At 47.8% G+C, this 11331-nt stretch overlaps 1 long non-coding RNA gene across 1 annotated transcript; it reads right to left on the bottom strand.

The window, feature by feature from the left end:
• Positions 1-9603: 9603 nt before the first annotated feature.
• Positions 9604-10778, bottom strand: LOC131736199 (uncharacterized). The gene is made up of 3 exons (XR_009328003.1): positions 10549-10778; positions 10350-10446; positions 9604-9903 (listed from the first exon to the last, which is right to left on the bottom strand). It is a non-coding gene; the product is annotated as an uncharacterized LOC131736199 (long non-coding RNA).
• Between the last annotated feature and the right edge of the window lie 553 nt (positions 10779-11331).

Genomic DNA, 11331 nt, shown 5'->3' with positions numbered 1-11331 from the left:
TATAATTATTTTTAATATTTAACAATGTTTTTGTATCATAAATGGTTGTATTTTATTTGATTGCTCTTCACGTGATTACATAAGAGCTTTTACAGTAAATATAACATACATTAAATATTGTTTAATTACATATATATATATGCTAATAAATAATAATAATAAAGTAGAGCAGCTTAAATGATCACAACTGTAACGCAAACGTTATATTAAAATTGTAACTTTTCAAATAAAATGTTTATAACAAACAATAAGTTAGAAGTATAGACTGGTAATAATTTCTACACATTAGTGGGTAGTCATGTTGATGTTTAGTCTTGCTATACTTATGGATCACAATCAGGGAGTTGTCATGATTACATACAGTTGCAGACAAAATTATTGACACCCTTAACTAAAGATCATTCAAGAAGCTTTTTATTTTTTTATTTTTTTTATTTGAATTGTTGTCAAATGTGGTTACCATTAAGGTCGCGTATAAGCCTTTTGTGTTTAGATGACTTTGTATAGTTATTTCATACACTGCTATACCAGATGTTTCTTTAAATCCTTGGCTGTTAATGGTGGATTTTTGCGAGCTGCTCGAACAATTCTTTATGCTATAGTCGTAATTTTCCTGGGACGTCCACTTCTTTCCATCGTTTCAGTTGAATTAGTCTTCAAATAATTCTTGATTATTGTGGATTTTTGTATTACGATTTTTTTTTATCCACAACGCTCTTTATCGATTCCCCTTCTGCTGTAGTAGTTACTGTAACAAGTGCTTTTCTCACATCTAGATCCAGCTCCTTTGTTTTGACCATGCTGTGCTAAGTGCACAAACTATTTTGCTTCAGTTTCTGTGCGTGTTTTACAGCTAATGTTTTTTTTTTTTTTTAATAATATTGCTAAATTGATAAGTAGTGGTTTCTAATTGATGCATTGTGTTAATAGTGACTAACTCAATTAAGACTAACCTTAACTTACAGACTTTAATTGAAAATGTGCCAATAAGTTTGTGATCAACAAATATTGTTATTTACTCCAATAAGGCAGTGTGATTAATATAGGTTATACAGTAGCTTCAGTGTATATTGTGAGAAATATTTAGGGGATGTTAAAAATTAAAGGAATTAACAGGTCAAAAGGTTTAATATTTAGCATTATTCATGCATGGTCTTGCACTAAATCTGCAAACAAATTTCTCTTAGTTTAACCATATAACTTGTCATAAAAAAATGAAGTAATACACCCTCATTGTATGTGTTGCCACTTCCTACAGTGTTTGTCAGATCATTGGCATCATCCTGGAATGGAGCCTATCATTTCTCAAAGCAGGTCTGCAGATTGGTTGTTGTTCCTTTGTTATGAGTAATACTGTATATGCATTTGTTAAATATGTATGAAGCCAAATTATATCATATGCTAGAAAATAAGAATGTTTCTTCCATAACTTCGAACACTCAAAAGTACAAATTTGGAACTAGAAGCAATGTGATTGTTAACCACTACATATTGTCCCTGACTTTAGTGTCTATAATTCAGGCTCTTAACTAATGAAGCATAGAGGATGTCAGATTTGTGTAAATGCTAGAGTAGAAGTCAATCTAGATCCGAGTTGTCCAGTCTTAGTGCTGGTGAACCCTTAACAGAGCACTGCATGGCGAGCAGAAATCTGAACTCAATCATTTAGTGAGTTGTGTATCAGTTGTAGTAGTCAGAACCAGAAAGACATTCACAAAAAAAGGCACAACATGTTGAAAAATGTAACAAACTTTATTTTCTGTATTCTTCACAATAAAACATGATCAGTACATGATCAGATTGCATATTTCCATTGTAAAGTGCTATCCAGGACTTAATGCGTAAGCAGTGGTGAAATAAAAAAAAAAAAAGCTATACTGTAGGTCAGCTTTGGTAAAAAGCCCACTCACCACTTCAAGGTCCTGACCTATGGAGTGGGGTGTTAGGAGCAGGTTTAACAGAACTTTAAAATGCCTTCTCACATAATACACAAAAAAAGAAGGACTTTAAAGAGGCTGTCTGTCTAAAAATGATATTTCATACTGTTAACTTGTATAGTATGTAATTGTCTAATATCATTTAATAGGGATGGAAATTGAATTTGAAATTGAAGTATTACATGTACTGTCTGAAACATGTACATGTAAAATGTGAAATTGTTTATTACTTCAGAATTACATTTACTGTACTTTTATATCATGTTACACCCACCTTATTTGGCACAATTTCACTTCAATACAGTGAATCAACCCCTCCCCAGCTAGTTCACAATAACTACATTAAACAAGGTGGGTGTTAGAACTGACATCCAGTTTACTTTGGATATCTCTGCCCTGGAAATACTCAAGTCAGGCAATAATTCAGTAGCTCAGAAACGATAGGTTGCGGATGCAACCCCGGTTCCCTGAAAGAGAAAATAACCATCAAGGTATGGGACATTGCCGTCAGGCAGTAGGGATTGGCTGAGCTTTATGTCAAAGCTGCCGATAGGCCTCCGCGCAAGCTGCCGTGTAAGCCCGCCCCCTTGGGAGCTTACTATACGCAGCGCGCGGAGAGTCACTTCCTCTTTTGCCCTTCAGGCCGTGAAGGCCTCCAGAGCGACCTCGCGGCTTGATGGTTATTTTCTCTTTCAGGGAACCGGGGTTGCATCCGCAACCTATCGTTCCCTTTCAAGTCGAAAATAACCATCAAGGTATGGGAACAGTGTACCCAAGCTGTCGCGAGGGAGGATTCTCGGCAGTAGGACAGACTTACGTCATAACGCAACTGCGTAGGCAGTACATCTACACATATGCGGAGCTGCGCCTCAGCGTCTATGCTCGCAATGACACCTGTCCCAAGGTGGAATAGTCACACCATATTGTACCTACTCTAGACGTCCGCAACCTGAGGCGTCATAGAGTGCAACACAGATGCTCCAAATGACGGAGCAGAGGATTCCAGCACATTTAGCCTGTAAAACCTCATGAAAGTATGCGGCGTAGCCCAACTGGCTGCCGCGCAAATATCAGACACCGGCACCCCTCGAAAGAGGGCCCAGGATGTCGCCATACCCCTGGTAGAATGCGCCTTCAACTGCCCTGGTGGAGGAAGGCCTGCAGATTCATACGCTAATTTAATAGCATCCACTATCCAGTGGGAAAGGCGCTGTTTAGACAGCGGCTGACCCAAAGATCTAGAACCATGGCATATGAACAACTGTTCTGTCTGCCTCACAGTCCTTGTGCGGTCAATATAACACCTCAATGCCCTCACAGGGCAGAGCATGTGTAACCGCTCTTCCTCTGGGGAAGAAAAAGGAGGAGGATGGAACGCCATCAACTCGACTGACTGGTTCATGTGGAACGGGGATATAACCTTTGGTAAAAAGGCCGGATTAGGGCGCATGGAGACCTTAGAACCGTCTCCTGCAAAACGAGTACAAGAAGGATGCACTGACAGTGCATGTAACTCGCTCACGCGTTTTGCTGATACCACAGCCAGCAAAAACGCAGTCTTAATAGATATGAGCTTCATATCCACGCTGTGGAGAGGCTCAAACGGCGCCTTGGCAAGGGCTTCCAGCACCACATCAAGGCTCCACGACGGTAAACTGGTCGTTCTTGGAGGCCGCAAGCGTCTTGCGCCTTTCAGAAACTGAGATGCCAAAAAATGGCAACCAGGTGATAACCCGTCAATGCGTACGTGGCAAGCCGAAATAGCGGCCAAATACACTTTAAGTGTAGAGGGAGACTTACCCTCGTCTAACAGCTTCTGCAGAAACTGTAATATCACTGCCATAGGGCAGGAGACCGGGTCATGGCCCTCAGCCAGACACCAACTCTGAAATAATTGCCACTTATACGTATATTGCGACCGAGTGGAGGGCGCCCTCGCACTTTGAATGGTCGATATAACCGCCGTCGAAAGCCCTAAGGCTGACAGGCGCTCCCGCTCAGGGGCCAAGCCCATAGCTGCATGAGCTTGGGGTTCGGATGCCATAGCCCTCCTTGGGCTTGGGACAACAGGTCCGCTCGCAGAGGGAGCTCCCTCGGGCGACCGTGCAACAACTGCACCAGACTCGGGAACCAAATCCTCCGAGGCCACAGAGGAGTGATCAGAATCACTGTCGCTTGCTCTACCCTGACCTTCTCCAAGAAGGCGGGGAGCATCGAAATCGGTGGAAATGCGTACAGGAGCCCTGGCGGCCATTCGTGAGCCAGTGCATCGACTCCTAGGGGGCTGTCGAGGTCCTTCACCGAGAACCATAGGGGGCAGTGCGTGGTCTCTCGCGAAGCGAAGAGATCGACTTGCGCTGTGCCGAACCAGTCCCAAATGCGCTCTACCACCCGAGGGTGAAGACGCCATTCGCCCGCAAGAGGACCTCCTCTGGACAGGAGATCCGCTGCGTAATTGACTCTGCCCGGCAGATGAACTGCACGCAGAGAGGCTAACCGCGGTTGAGCCCAGAGCAACAGCCGCGTTACCATCCGGTGAAGACCTGGGGACCGCAATCCGCCCTGGCGATTGATATACGCCACTACTGTGGTGTTGTCTGACCGCACTAACACGTGCTTGTCTAGAAGCACTGGCAAGAAGTGCCGAAGGGCGAGGTCCACTGCTCTGAGTTCCAGAGCGTTGATGTGGGCTGACCTCCAGGGTCCTGACCACACTCCACGGGTCCCTGTCCCGTTCCAGACTGCTCCCCAACCTTGGTTGGAAGCGTCGGTTGTGATAACTTCCCTTCGGAAGATGGGACCCAAGCGCACGCCCTGGCGGATGTTCGACTGAACTCTCCACCAGCGTAATGCTTCCCAGCAGGTTCGGGATACCCTCAGCCTGCGGTGCTTGTCTCTCCGCGGGTGCAACGCGAAGGCATTGAACCAGGCCTGCAGAGGTCTCTGGTGTAGTAAGCCCAAAGGAAGGGCTTGCGAGGCGGCAGCCATCAACCCCAGCATGCGCTGACAGAGCTCCATGCTGACTGTTTCTCTCAACCTGAATAGGGAGAGACACCGCTCTAATGAGGCAACTCTTTGTGTCGATAGGGTCGCTTCCATGGACACTGAGTCCAGATGCAGACCCAAAAACTCGGTCTGTTGGCTGGGCACGAGGCGGCTCTTGTCTGGATTGACCTTCAGACCTAGCCGCTGAAGATGGTCTGTAACCATCACTGTGTGCTGTGCCAACTGCTCCTTTGACTGCGCGCAGACGAGCCAGTCGCAGTCGAACGCCTTGAACCCGCAAGGGGGCTAAAATGGCGTCCATACACTTCGAAAAGGTTCGAGGAGCTAGAGACAGGCCGAATGGCAGGACACAAAACTCGTAGACCCTGCTCTGAAATGCGAAACGTAGGTACTTCCTGTGACCCGGACAGATGGGAACGTGAAAGTACGCATCTGTGAGGTCTACGGTGGTAAACCAGTCGCCCTGCCGGACAGACTGGACAATGTGCCTGTGCGTAAGCATCTTGAACGACAACACCCGTAGGTATTTGTTCAGTACACGCAGGTCTAGAATAGGGCGGAGCCCGCCGTCCTTCTTTGGCACAAGGAAGTATTTGGAGTAGAACCCCTGGTCGGTCAGAGCAGGGTCTACTAGTTGAATGGCACGCTTCTTGAGCAATGCCTGTATTTCTGCATTTAGAGCTGAGGACTGAACCGAGTCCTTCACTGCAGTTACCACCACTCCCCTGAAGGGGGGGGTTTTAACCGGAATTGAAGGGTGTACCCGGTGATTATAGTTTTGCGCACCCAGATGTCGTTGGTGCATTGTTGCCAGAACAGGAGCTGTGGAACAGTGTAGGGGTGGGTTAACGGCTGCCGGGGTTTCTCAGGGCTGCTTAGGCTGCGCTCGCTCACGAGGGGCCTGAGCAGAGCCACGAGGACGTGGTCTGCTACCTCCTCTGGGGCGCCACCCTCCGCGCTGCGGTCTCGCAAATGCGGGTTGGCTGCGTGCTGCAACCCCCGAGGGGGCGGTTTTACTGCCCTGTGGGTGCGCCTGCTGCTGCGGCGGCGCCCTGCGCCATTGGCGCTCCTGCGGCCGCCTTGGCTGGAAAGGCTTGCTTGGCCACATCTTAGCCAACTGCTGCGACGCCTCACGCGCCTTGACGGAGCGTTGCAGCATCTCCTCCACCGCTGGGCCAAACGTGTGCCCCGGGGATATAGGAGCATCTAACAACGGGGCCTTATCAGGCTCCTGTACCCTGGCCTGTGAGAGCCATAGCTGCCTCCTTGCTACTACTAGGGAAGCAATGCTCCTGCCCTGTGCTCGCGCATTTAGCTGAGCCAGCCTGACCAAAAGCTGTGCAACTGCACCCAGCTCGGTCCTGAGCCCGACGGGTGGGGACTCAGGCAGGTCTGGTAGACTGTCAGGAGGCTGGCCACGTTGGACAGTCTAACTGCCTCTGTAGCCGCGGCATAACCCTTTTTTAGGTGGGCCTCCGTAATCCTACACTGCCTGTTAGGGCAGGAAGGGTCCTTAGCCAGCCCCGAAAGTGTCGGCGTCTTTACTAGCGCGGCGAACGCGGCGCCCACTGGCGGAAACAACGCCAGCCCAGCTTCGCTCGCCCCGTGCATGGTGAAGGCCGAAGCCTTGCGAGAAGTCGCAGGGGCGGAGGCCGGTGCTCCCCAGGTGGACTGCACCTCCTTAATAAAATCCGGGAATGCCGGGAGCATCCTGGACTGAAGGGGCGGAGCCGATGGCAATTCAAACAGAGAGCGACGTGTTGGCTCTGATGCGGGCCAGTCCACGCCTAGATGGCGGGCTGCCCTCTCCACCACTGACCAGATAGGGTCATTAGTATCCAGCACTTCGGGGTCGTCCTGCCCAGAGTGCTGGGATGCCACCTCAGGCTCTGTGTCTTCAAAGAGCGGGTCTGCATCAGATGCGTCCCTTGAGACAGCATCGGCGTCCCACTCTACTTCCTGGGGAACTGGTGGAGGAACCATCGGCTGACTAGCGCTGGGTCCGGTAACCATCTCTGGGGCCCGAGGCGCCACGTTCGCTAGAGTCATGAGGAGGGATTGTTGTCCCATCATGAGCTCCATGAACTGCGACATCTTGGAGGTGAGCTCAGCCACCCCAGATGTGTCTTGATGCCGTCTACCCCTTCGAGGGGAGCGGGAGTGTCTTCTCCGGCGAGGCGATCGAGATCTGGATCGCGACTCTCGACGGGGGCGAGCCCCGCGAGAGGAGGGGCTGCGGGAACGTTCCCGAGCACGCCTAATTGGAGACCTTTGACCAGCTGTAAGCTGGGAAGATGGGCTCATAGGCTGAGACGTCGCCGGCAGCGACACGATAGACGATGGTGGGGCCGAGACGGTGTGGGACGAGCCCGAAGATGGGGAACGACCTCCCACCGCCTTCCTAGCTCTCTGGCGTAGGGTGCGTGTTTGAAACCCCGCACATAGCTGGCAGTATGCCCTGTCTGCCAGGGCAGATGCTGCATGGTCCGGCCCTAAACATGCGACACAGTCCTCATGAGGGTCGCTGGCAGGCAACTTGGCCTGACAGGTCACACAACGGTGGAACCCAGACATATTGACGTCAAAGACGAGAGCGAGGTGCGCGTCGTCGAGCGCCGAAGCGCTGGGCACCAAGCGTCAAGCACCTGATGTGCGTGCGTCGAGCGCCGCCGCATCGAGCGCCGAGGCGTCGAGGGTGCGTGCGTCGAGCACCGAGCGCCGAAGCGTCAAGCACCGAGGTGCGTGCGTCGACGTCAAGGGTGCGCGCGTTGAGGCGTCGAGCGCCGAAGCGTCGAGCACCGAGCGTCGAGCGTCGAGCGCCGAAGCGTCGAGCGTCGAGCGTCGAGCGTCGAGCGTCGAGCGTCGAGCGCCGAAGCGTCGAGCGTCGAGCGTCGAAGCGTCGAGCGTCGAGCACCGAGCACCGAGCGTCGAGGGTGCGTGCACCGAGCGTCGAGCGCCGAGCGTCGAGGCGCGTGCGTCGAGTGTCGAGGGTGCGTGCGTCGAGGCGCCAAGCGCCGAGCACTGAGCGTCGAGCGCCGAAGCGTCGAGCGTCGAGCACCGAGCGTCGAGCACCGAGGTGCGTCGAGGGTGCGTGCACCGAGCGTCGAGCACCGAGCGTCGAGCACCGACGTTGATGGGAACGTGCACCGAGCGTCGAGCACCGAGCGCCGAAGCGTCGAGCGTCGAGCACTGAGCCCCAAGTGCAGAAGCACTAAGCACCAAGCGCAGAAGCGCTGCACAAAGCGCCGAAGCGCTGCACCAAGCGCACAAGCGCTGACACCAAAAGCGCCGGAGCGCGAGCGCCGAAGCGCGAGTACCGAGCGTGGAACGCAAGCACAGACGCCTAAGCGTCAGCTGACCCGCCAAGCGGAGACGCAAAGTGCTGGTACAGTGTCTGGTGCTGTGCAATACCTACCTGAAGGTGCTGGGGATTTTGCACGTTGGTGGTTGTCTTCCTCTGTATAGTGAAGGGAAAAACTTTTTTTTTTTTTTTTCTTGTGGACGCTGCAAAGGGAAAGGGAGTGTAGTGCAATACCACGTGGCGGGAACGCGCCGCGGGGGGGGGGGGGGACGACTGCAGAGCAGACTACCCGCACACACACACGGTATAGCCTAAGCTACCCGCACACACACACGGTATAGCCTAAGCTTGACCGAGGATGCAATTGCGCGTGGCCAAGGCCAACGCAACACGCGTCCGACACACAATGTAATATATAATAAATATATAATTATACAATAATACAATATATATAGAATATATATATAAAAAAAACCCACACAGTAAATAATAAAAGAACAGAGGAAAGACGGGGAGACCACGAAGAACACAATGCCGAAGCAAAGCGAAAAGGAATATATAATGTAAACACAAAATATATCCTAAAATAATACAAATACACAATAATAACAATAATAACTGAAATAAACTCGGAGAAGGGGATAAACCAGCTTCTCAAGCCTAAGCTTAGTGAGTACAATCAGTTAAATTAGCTCTAAGTCCTACCGCTACTGATGCTGAAGGCAAAAGAGGAAGTGACTCTCTGCGCGCTGCGTATAGTAAGCTCCCAAGGGGGCGGGCTTACACGGCAGCTTGCGCGGAGGCCTATCGGCAGCTTTGACATAAAGCTCAGCCAATCCCTACTGCCTGACGGCAATGTCCCATACCTTGATGGTTATTTTCGACTTGAAAGGGAACTAAGACTACCATACCAATTAAAAATGAAAGTGCAAAAGCATCTGCAATATTTCTCCAAATAAAAACGTCTCAATATAGAATCAAGGTCTCCTGAAAAAAAAAAGTCTTCAAAATAAGTAGTTGTGTGCTCATGAAAAATAAACACTGAAGACAATGAGCCTTATTAACAATGCCCTACTGTACATATGTAAATAGCTATAAATTATGACAGGCATTACCAAATTTTAGTGTTAGTATAATATACTAAGCTGGAATGCTTAGTATAAAATGTTCAAAAAAACATATAGTAAAAAACAAAATAATAAATCTGTTTCACCTTTACTTACCATGCTTACCCATGTGTGTAACTCTGCAAATGGAGCACATATACTCCTCCATACTGATGAGGTCATCTCGCTGTAGATCTTCACACTGGCCATGGAACCATTCGCCACACCTCCCACATTCCACCAGCAGCTCCAGTCCAATCCTGTATGGTCTCCTGCATGTGCAGTAGACCTCCACATCACAGAAATGTACCTCTGGGAGGGGAGTTCTCTCACAGCTCGGGAAAGGAGTAAGAGATCCAGCTACAAAACAAGAAAAAAGATGATCACGAATTTGCTTTTGATCATAACATAACTTACCTGGCTCTTCACCCATGCAGAGTGCGAGGCTGTTTGCGATGGTAAACAGTCCACAGTCACTACATCCCTGCTGCTGCTGTACATGTGGCCACACGATCCAAACTGTCTTTCCACTGTACTGCAGCAGTGATACAACCTGGGAACAGAAATCATGGTTATTATTAATTCCCAAAGAGTCAAACACATTTAAATGGGGCACCCTTTTTTTTTTGGGGGGGGGGGGGGGGGGCAGTCATTGTTGTCAATGGGTGTTGCATCTTTTTGTACTGGAAATTGTCCTGATGCACCTATCTGTACAAAACATAGCAGATTTCCACCCCCTGTGGATGACACATTAATCACATTACAGATGGATGTCATGTGACAATGTGACACTAGCTCTAATTAGTCTGTAAACTGCAACCTGTTGTCAAATGATGTTTTGAGAGCACGTGCTTACAATCTGTTTAACTGGCTATCAAGAAAGTTTGTTACCAGACTAAGCTCTTAGTTTTCTACATATTACAGACTGTGTTTAAATTCTGTTTGTTCTTCCATTCTTTGTCTGACCTCACTATAAAAGTTTAATGATGTAATACTCACCGATCATGTACCATGGAGAAACAACTTTGATTGGCTTCAGTTCTGGGGCAACAGTCTTCACCCTCTCAAATCTCTGGCATGCTTCACAATTCAGGATCTTAAGGGAAACAGTAATGATGAAACAAGTAATACTTAAATCATGAATGGAAAAGCGACAAAAAGCAAAAAAAATAAGGTTTTTAAAAAATAAAAAAAGTACCCATTGCTCCACGTCCTTTACAATCCCTTTCCAGTAAAATCGTTGAATGATTTTCCCCATCATTCTCTTCATCCCAAAGTGTCCTGTGTGAACTTCATTGCGAATGGCAGTCTTCTCCTCTTCATCGGTCACAACCCTACGGAAACACTCTCCATTCTTCTCAGGGACATACAGGTACTTACCTGACAGATAAAACAAAAGTAAAGATAATACTACAATAAATACTTCAATGAGTGGAGGTTTTTAAATGAATGTTTTTAAAAAGAATGAGCCAAAACCTATTCAAAAGAATCAGAACCACTGACAATACTGACATGTGGAAAACTGTCTCTGCCCTTTATAATGGTCATTTCTTAGACTCTTAAGTTACATATATATATATATATATTCTTATTTAATGCAAATTCTGTTTTCTGGTACTCACATTTCTGCTATTAGTTATATAGAGAGATGTTTTAATCTTTTAAACCTTTTTCTTTCATTATATATATATATATATATATATATATATATATATATATATATATATATATATATATATATATATATATATATATATATATATATATAATGTTACACACACACGTTTATCATTTATTTAAATGTCTATGTACATCTTCAAAAATACAGGACGGCTTCAATAACTTATAATGTATTAATATTAATTTTCGATATTTATTTCTTTTTTTTTACCTTTCAAAAACGAATGTACTGGCTTTCTTTCCTTCTTTCTCCCTCTTCTCTTCTTTGGTGGCTTTTTCAGGATACTCACCTGTGCTGAGG

This window comes from Acipenser ruthenus, unplaced genomic scaffold, assembly GCF_902713425.1.
Source record: "Acipenser ruthenus unplaced genomic scaffold, fAciRut3.2 maternal haplotype, whole genome shotgun sequence".
Lineage (NCBI taxonomy): Eukaryota > Metazoa > Chordata > Actinopteri > Acipenseriformes > Acipenseridae > Acipenser > Acipenser ruthenus.
This window is presented reverse-complemented; position numbering and strand designations above follow the sequence as displayed.